This window comes from Mus caroli, unplaced genomic scaffold, assembly GCF_978045245.1.
Source record: "Mus caroli unplaced genomic scaffold, Mus_caroli_1 scaffold_2, whole genome shotgun sequence".
NCBI classification, from domain to species: Eukaryota; Metazoa; Chordata; class Mammalia; order Rodentia; family Muridae; genus Mus; species Mus caroli.
The window spans coordinates 145,671,873-145,680,512 of NW_028227257.1; positions in this window are offsets into that span (position 1 = coordinate 145,671,873).

Consider the following 8,640-nt stretch of genomic DNA (forward strand, 5'->3'; position numbering starts at 1 on the left):
TTTTTCTTATTTCTTTTATATATCTTCTTTTTTGTTTTCTTTTCTGCTTCTTGTTTTTGGGAGGAGGGAGTTCACAAGGGTGAGGGGGTTGGACCCGGGAAGACTGGGAGGTGAATGTGATTGGGGTGTGTACGTGAAACTTCCAAATTATCAATTAAAATATTACATTTGGGGAGAAAAATGTCATCAACCACAGTCATTAAGCACAGAGCTGCCCTGGAATGTTCTGGTTGGGTAGTCAGGACTCCCACACATATTTCTATTTCCACAAAGCTGTGATCCTTACATTTAGATAGTTGTACACACAGGGTTTTTTAACCTCCTGGATACATTGTTTAACACATTTCCCCATGCTCCGAATTCTCTTTATATTCCTCTGACTGAGTCACTTCAGGCTCCATGCCTTACCTGCCATCACTCGCACTCCAAGCACATCTTGTTATGCCCCGATTCCTTGGGAAACCCAGAAGAGCTCAAGAATCTCAAAGTCTTCTGCAATTTGCAAAAGAGTCCTTTTATTTTGAGTCTTGACTTGATCACAAACCCCCTACAGTGTAGGTTCAGAGTGCAACCCCCAGCTTTAGCACTTATATACAGCGCAGTTAGAGGTTCTTTCAATGCTTAGGGTGAAGAGGAGAGAAGGCAGGTTAGGTGAGTTGTAACTCAAGCAGGATACCATGTGGAATTGCAAAGCTGGGAAGGGGATTAAAGATTGTCTTTTGTGGGGCTATCAGGAACTAGTCTTTTGGCTGGCCATAACTGTCTGTGACCTCTGATTACCTCTTTTCTATGATTTAAGCCTGGAACCCTAATCTCCTTTCTTCAAGGATAGGCACCAACTGCCCCTGGTTATCTAGGAGAATGCTTGCCTTGGAGACACCAAAGCTGAGGGGTTTTTGTCATTTGTCTTACTTGGGCTGGCACCCTCAGCTCCTTGAGTCTTCTTGGAGCAGCCAGGGAGGTGGCAAGAACCCCTGAGTTTGCTGCAAGTAGGGTGAGGGGAAGTAGAGCTTCTGAGGGGCAATGCAGAGGTAAGCAGCAGAAGCCAGCCTTACTGTGCTTACTGTGGGAGAGAGCCTAGGAGGAAGGGGAACTTCTGCAGGAGAGTGCAGAAGCAAGCCGCCTATGCACTTCAATGTCAGAGCTCAGTTCCAGCCTGGGACTGCTTCTGGTTATTCACTCACCCAGCTTGTGAGAGGGCAGACTGTGAGGAGAGGGTGGGCTGTGAGGAGAGGGCAGGTTGTGAGGAGAGGGAGGGCTGTGAGGAGAGGGTGGGCTGTGAGGAGAGGGTGGGCTGTGAGGTCATGCATCTTTCTAGAATACCTGGCTCTGAATCCTTGTCATCTTGGATTCTTAGCTCTCTTTCATCTGAAAACTGCAAATTACAATGCCTCATGCAATATGGCACAAGACTAATCTTTAAAAGCATGATTGCATTGATGGATTGATTGATGACTGATTGGGGGTGCATATGCTTTGGGACACATACAGGCCAAAGTCAGTTTTCCCCTTCTAACACAAACATCCAGAGGACTGAACACATGTTGTCAGGCTTGTGTGACAAGAGCCTTTCTACCAGCTGAGGAATCTCATCAGCTCCATGCACAACATTTAACCTAGCACCTGACACAATATTACTTTGCTGGTAATATTACTGTTCCAAGATGTGTGATTATCATTGTATATTGTCCCTTCTCTTAGGGTTCAGACATCAGGGTTGTTAAATCCTTAGCATCATTACCCAAAGAATTCTTATTCCTTAACTCTTACAAGTAATCCTGCAGAATCCATCCTTGGGCAGTGTGTCTTTCTTTTCCTCAGATTAAGATTTCCCTCCTCAGATTAAACTTCCCATAGTGCTCTGTACTAGGAATTGTGGAATGCTGGTTTCTTTACAGAAACACAGAAGTATAAGAATATGCTTGTGCTTTAATCCTGGGAGGAGCTGCTTTGTAGCAGCTGACTATGATTTGCCTCGTGCTCTAGCAGAGGTGTGATTTTGCCAGCTGCAGATAGTTTCTGATAGTGTGTGACATTTGGCATTCTGGGGACTTTTTGGCTGTTAGTTGGCTTTTTGTTGCAGTCTGTTAAGTAGTTATGCACAAAAAGGAAACAACAAGAAGAAATGAGATATCCTGATGTGAAGATCAGACTTGCCTCAAGGCACCCCAATCAGCAGGAAGTCGCCTAACCATAACATTGCCTCCTTTCTAACCACTGACTTTATTCCCAGATCTCCTTCCTCTCCTCTCTATCCTTTTTTCTCTTTTATCCACTCTTTGGGGTTGAAATGGTGGGAGAAAAAGTAGTAGAGAAAGATTGAAGAAAGAAGAACCCACAAAGTAGCAAAAGCCAGCTACAGCGCTCCCCTCTGCCTCATGATCCCCTGAGTGTTAAGGCTGACCTGAAAACCTTCCTACCCCATGCAGCCTCTTCGACACTTGTGATAGTTTGAATGAATAAGGAACACCCTCTCTGGGCTCAGGCATGTGAACACTCTATCCCCACTTAGTGTCATGTTTTCAAGAGGTTTAGGAAGAGTGGCCTTGCTGGGAATAGATTTTGTGAGCAGGTGACTTTCTTTGCCCTACTTCCCATTTGTTCTCTCAGATGTGATCTCCCAGCTTCCTACTCCTGCCACCAGGCCTGCTACCTGCTGCTATGCGTCTACACCATGATGCACTCTTACCCCTCTGCAACCAAAAGCCCAGATAAACTGTTCCTTCTCTAGGGTGACTTGGTCATGGTACTCTATCACAGAACAGAAAAGTCAGCTACTATAACCTTCAAAGAGACTGACTGCCTCCAGCTCCACTTATCAAGAGCACACAATCTCTCCTATGGCTGTTGACCTCCAGTTACTTCCATGTTGATCCTCCAGTTACTTCCATGAGTCTCACAAGGACTTTTCTAAAACCATTTTCAGGATATAAACCAGTATAAGCCAGCAAAAGGACAGCTAGAAAATTATTTTCTTGACCCAACAATTCCACCTCCAAGATTGTTTACTGCAGACAGACTCACACACATTGAAAGGACATATTGACAAGATTAGGCAAATGCTGTCAGAGCAGCAAAAATTAAAAACCACCCATGCCCCCCCACCACCACCAAGGGAAGCTTATCCATACCTAGACTAGAACACGTGTGTGTTGTAAACTGACAATAGGAAAAGTCCTTGGGTAGGTTTAAGGGGCACTCTCAAGATTAACTAGCTAGGCTTTGGGGCATACAACTTTGATCCTAGCACTTGGGAGGCAAAGAGAGGCAAAGCTATGAATTCCAGGTCAGCCTGGTCTATGGAGCAAGTTCCAGGATAGCCAGGGTTACAAATGAAGAAACCCTGTCTTGGAAAAACAAAACAATAAAATAAAACAAAACAAAACAAAAAGATTTAACTATAATAATAAGTGGAAAAGAAGTTGCAAAAAAATGTATACAGAACTAGAATACCAGCATGCGTGTTAATAATAAAGAAAAGACTAGTTGTGTGTTTGTGTGTCCTTGCTCAAGCTGTGTTGGAAGAACACATGAGACACTGGTATTATGGTCACCTGTGGGGACAGTACTGAGTGGCTGGCAGCTGGGGGCAGAAAGGTTGTTATCTTTTCATTATGTCTATGTGCCTGAGTGTGGTTATGTGCACACGAGTGCAAGTTCTGGAAGAGTCCGCAAGAGGGTGTTAGATCCCTTGGAGCTGGAGTTACAAGCACTTGTGAGCGGCTCATCATAGGAGCTGGAACTCAGACTTGGGTCCTCTGTAAGAGCAGTACTGTTGGGCCATCAATGCTGCTCCCAAAGGGAGAGTCCCCCCCTTTATATCTTTCTGCTGCTTTTAAAATTTAAACCATGCATATATAGTCTCCATTCAAAATAATAATAATAATAATAATAATAATAATAATAATAATAATAATAATAACAAAGATAATAACCTATTGTGGACACAAACACTGCTGTGTATGCATGGTGCTATAAGGTTTGCCTGAAGGATTCACATTTGGGAAAGCCAAAGCCTGGGGTCCAGTCTGGAAGGGAACGGCAACCCACCTGCCATAAAAGTGAGGAATGGGCTCTTAAGGTTCCAAAGTAGTTCTGATTTTAAGTAACTTTTTACCTCCCCTAGGGTGGAGTTAAGATATCTGGACCAATATGAAATGGGGGGAAAGAGGAAAGAGAAGGAACATAGCTCTAAATAACAATAGAAGCCAGAGCTGAACTGGCCCCTGTATGTGTCTAAAGCTGTAGGGCTGACTGCAGAGAAGCCATCTTGTGTTATTGCGGGACAGATCCTGCTGTTGTGAGTGTGTCAGGGTTGGAGAGGCCAGCACTGCTTCAGCATTGAAGCTTAGCTGATCTCTGTCCCTCTTGGTCTACCTAGCATGATCATTTACCTTTATGAACAGCAGAAGTCAAAGACTACCAACTCTTAAAATGGAAGAACCCTTTCCCTCTCCCTCCTTCCTTTCTCAGTTCCTGATTTAACCAGTATCAACCTGTCTCTTGGCTTAATAGGTTGCTGAGTTTGTTGATCTCCTCCTCCTTGGAAGAAACCACTTGACAGAGCAACTTAGGAGAGGTTTACCCCGGCTCACAGTTTATAGGGAACAGCCCTGTTGTGACAGAGGAGGCAGGGAAGCTGGAGAAGTTCCTTCTTGTGGTAGCAGCTTGCAGGTGCTGCCTCTCAGGTCTTGGAAGGTCAGAATGCAGAGAGCTCAAGCTAGTACCAGAAGAAATTTCAACTTTCTGCTCCTGAGATTTTCCTCCTAGAGGTTCCACAGCCTCCCAGAACAGGGGTACCTGCTGGAGACCAAGAGTTCAAACTCTACAGGGACACTTCTCACTCAAACCACAGCCATCAAGTCTTCTGTTAAGTAGAACCAAAAAGCTAGAGACAGGAGGAAATAGAAGATGCTAGAAAGAAGACCTTTTCTCAAGGTCATGTGGAGGTCAGAGAAAGGGGGGGGGACGGGAAGTGAAGGTAGGGTCACATCAATGCCCAGCCAGCCCTGAGAGCTGATATGGAGCAGTTTAGCAAGAAGTAGGTCAGCTGAGACAAATGACTGTCTCTGAGCAGGGCCTTGGAGGGAGGGGGTTCTAAGCAGCAAGAAGCAGGCTAGACCTGAGTCACTGACACAGCCATGACCATGGAGACCCTCCCGTTGCCTCCATGAAAAGCATGTTCAAACTCTGTTTCTCAGTGGCTCATCGGGTGTTATGTCACTCCACCAGCACCAACAGCTCACCAGTCAAATGCCCACCGTATGGAAATAGGCCCTCTCAGCAAGCAAGCTACTACTCCAGGAGTCACTGTCCTGTATAATGCTCCAGGCCAAATACAAAGCAAGGAACTGAGGCCCTGGATCCAGATGGTAACTACACAACTAGATGCCTGTGCTCAGTGTGAGAAGGGCAGCAGCAAAGGGGGAGATAAATTTAATCGCAAATGCCAGAGGTGGGCACATCTGGGAGAGTCCAGAGCAGGCGTGACCCTGCACCAGACCATGAGGGGAGAGAAAGGAGCCAGACCATGAGGCCAGGAAGGTGAAGGGTAGAAGGCATGGTAGCTGCTGTCCCCGGTTGGCTTCTGCCCTTGGGGTGTCCAGCACTGTTGCACAATGGGCTGGGGAAGGCATGAAGCATAGCAGGCATGGGTTCCACAAATCTCCATCAGCAAGGGTGCTGGGGAGAAATAGCCTTCTCCAAGACGGTTTTCACTGAAAGAGCCCCTCTTTTTTGGAGGTAACAAGAGCCATACAAACCTTGGGGAGCGAGTACGGGTTTTCGGGGTGAGTGTACATGATTGGTTGGTGCACAGGTGCTGGGAAGGGTTCTTTTGCATGAAGAATATTTCCAGGTGTTTGCTGGACACGTCCTTATAGGGAGAGAGGAAGTTAAACCTGTGATTTGGCCACCAGGCTACGTGACTTCCTCAAGGGCTGCAGAGGTGGGGGCAGGGTATCCATACAGGCTACATGCCCTGGAGCATGAAGACCCAGAACAGGGGAAGGAGCAATCCTAACTCATGCTGGTCTCAGGGTGAGATTTCCAGGGCTTGGGCACATCTTGCCCTCACTCTTGCTCCAGACTGGCTCCCCCAATCACACAGCTTTCCAACCCCAAAGGTGACCAAAATGGCTGGATTATATAGGGAAGGGCAGCTGGTATAAAGACAGCCCAGCCCCTGGGCTGGAGAATTTAGAGTAGAGGGAAGGATATGCCAGCCATATCCTGTAATAGGTATAAGTGAGGAGTACTGAGAAAACCAGGTAGCCGGGTCTGCTTTAATATATTAAATAGTAACCTTAGCCATTGTCCCAGGTTTGGGACCTAACATTACAACCTCTTTGTTGACAGTAAATGATAAGGAGTGATGTAATCTTTTCTATGACTACTTCCTGCTGCCATCAGAGCATTGTTGCTGAGATCTGGAATGCTGGCCAAGGCTGGGAATAGAGAGAGGAATGTAGGCTGTTTCAATTACTGTCCAGGCTCTGCAGGACCGTCTGAGGCTAGTGAAGTGCAGGCTGGACCACAGGGCTAGCCATCTAAGATACAGAGGCTCAGGATGGTTGGAAATTCTTTCAGAAACACCTAGGGCTGGTGAGTTTGGAGCAGACTGCAGTATTTAGTTGACTGAAAATTGATTGGAACAGATAGACTAGAGACAGAAGATAAAGTTAAGGAATTAAGAGGAAATTTTTTATCCAGGGTATACACTTGAAACTGAGGGGAGTCCCAAGGGGACAGGGGGAAGGAGAAGGAAGGAGATGTGGAGAGGGAAGAGAGGGGCCAAGGGATAGGGAGGGGGAGAGGGATCCAGCCTCAGGAATAAGGGGGTGGGGGAAACATAAAAGTCCTTCTCTGGAGGATGACTTGTGAGAGGTGGATTCAAACTGATTCCCTGAAGCTTCCAAGATTTTTAAGTTTACAAAGTGAGATAGAAGTTTTAGATAGGGGCTGGTGAGATGGTTCAGTGGCTAAGAGCACAGCCTGTTCTCCCAGAGGACGGGGAGGGGGCGGGTTTCAATTCCCAGCACCAGCATGGCAGCTCACAACTATCTATAACTCCAGTTCCAGGGGATCTGACACCTTTACACAGATCTACGTGCAGGCAAATGCATGTAAAATAAAATAAAACAAAATTTAAAAAGGTTTAGTTATGTTAGAGATACCACCATTTGTAATCTGTACTGAAACCCACAGTGTAGAAAAGGCAGACCCTTGAGGCATAGTGAAAGCTTGGGAAAGCAAACTGGTTTGGGGTTGAAAGCTCCTTGGAGTTTCTCTCCATTTAGAGTTTTGTGTTTCTCAGCTGGAGACCAAGTAGCTCTAGGAAAGTGAGGCCAGAGGCCTGATGGTTTACACATGAAGGGAAGAAGGCAGTTGTATCCTTGGGGGAGGAACTGAGTGCTTGAGCTGTTGAAGCTACAGTTAAGAGTTCTGAGAAGGATACATTGTAGCAAGAGATATAATCCAAATGGCCTATGTATCAATTAAGATGACAGAGACTCACCCACCACCCAGATCTCTGCCTCGGGCTCCCGTGGACTTGATGGCTTCATTGCAGGAAGTGGTGAGAGGCCTTTGGCTGTAATATAGAATAGCCTTTAATCTTCAGCTACCACACGGAGCAGCAGCATCTGCCTTTGACTGCCAGACTCAGGTCTGAGAGGGTTTCCTGTGGAGAAGGGAGGACTAGGGAAAACTGTCCTTACTTTGACCATGCAAAGCAGAGCAATCAACCCAACAGTGCCCACAGCTTGGGTAGAGCCTGGCAGCTAGCGCGGTATGGGGCAGTTTTCCCCAACGGTTAATGTCACCACGATTCTGGTGTAGTCTTCCTTCCCACCTAGTTTCTTTGGAGACGATAGGGTTCCCAGTAGGAGCTGGCATATCTATTATGGGAAGCTTTTTATTAAACATTTAAATGCCATATTCAGCAGACCTCTGAAGAGCTAAAGGACCGTGTATTAAGTATGCCCGGGTTTAGGCTTAACCTCGGAAATACGTTAATTGTCCAAGACTGTTCCAAAAATAATTGGAAATATATTAATACATAAAATATTGTATGTCTTAATTATCTTTGACAGTTTAATTGGTAGGTTTCGTAAGTCTAGGACTTTACAGCTTTATCCCTGTTAAGTTTGAACTTTTAAAAAAATTTGAGTTGAAGATATAGTTGCATTACATTTAACCTCAAAATAAAACTTTAAAGCATAAATACTACAAACTTTAAAGCATAAATACGACAGTCCATAGGGTGGCTGGGAACTTTTCTGATCCTTTCATGGTGCACCATTCTAGAATATCACAGTTTTAGTTTTGTTTTTTGCATGATTTAGTTTTATCAAAATAGCTAAAGCTTAGCAAAATGAACAAAGGCCAAGGGGCTAGACATATATTACCATGAGCCCGAGTGGACCTTAGGAATTTATGAATCTTATTTATCAGATATATGTTATTACTTATCTAAAATGAGAGAGCGGGGCCAAAGGGAGACAGTAAGTGTCTTAGCACAGAGACCCAGATGAGTGTAGCAGGCCAGAACCCAGAGATGCAAGAGGAACACCCAGGCGGGTTCCTTGAGAGGTTGCAGAAGGCACTAGGAGCCTGAGAGACTGAGAGAGGAATTGTTAG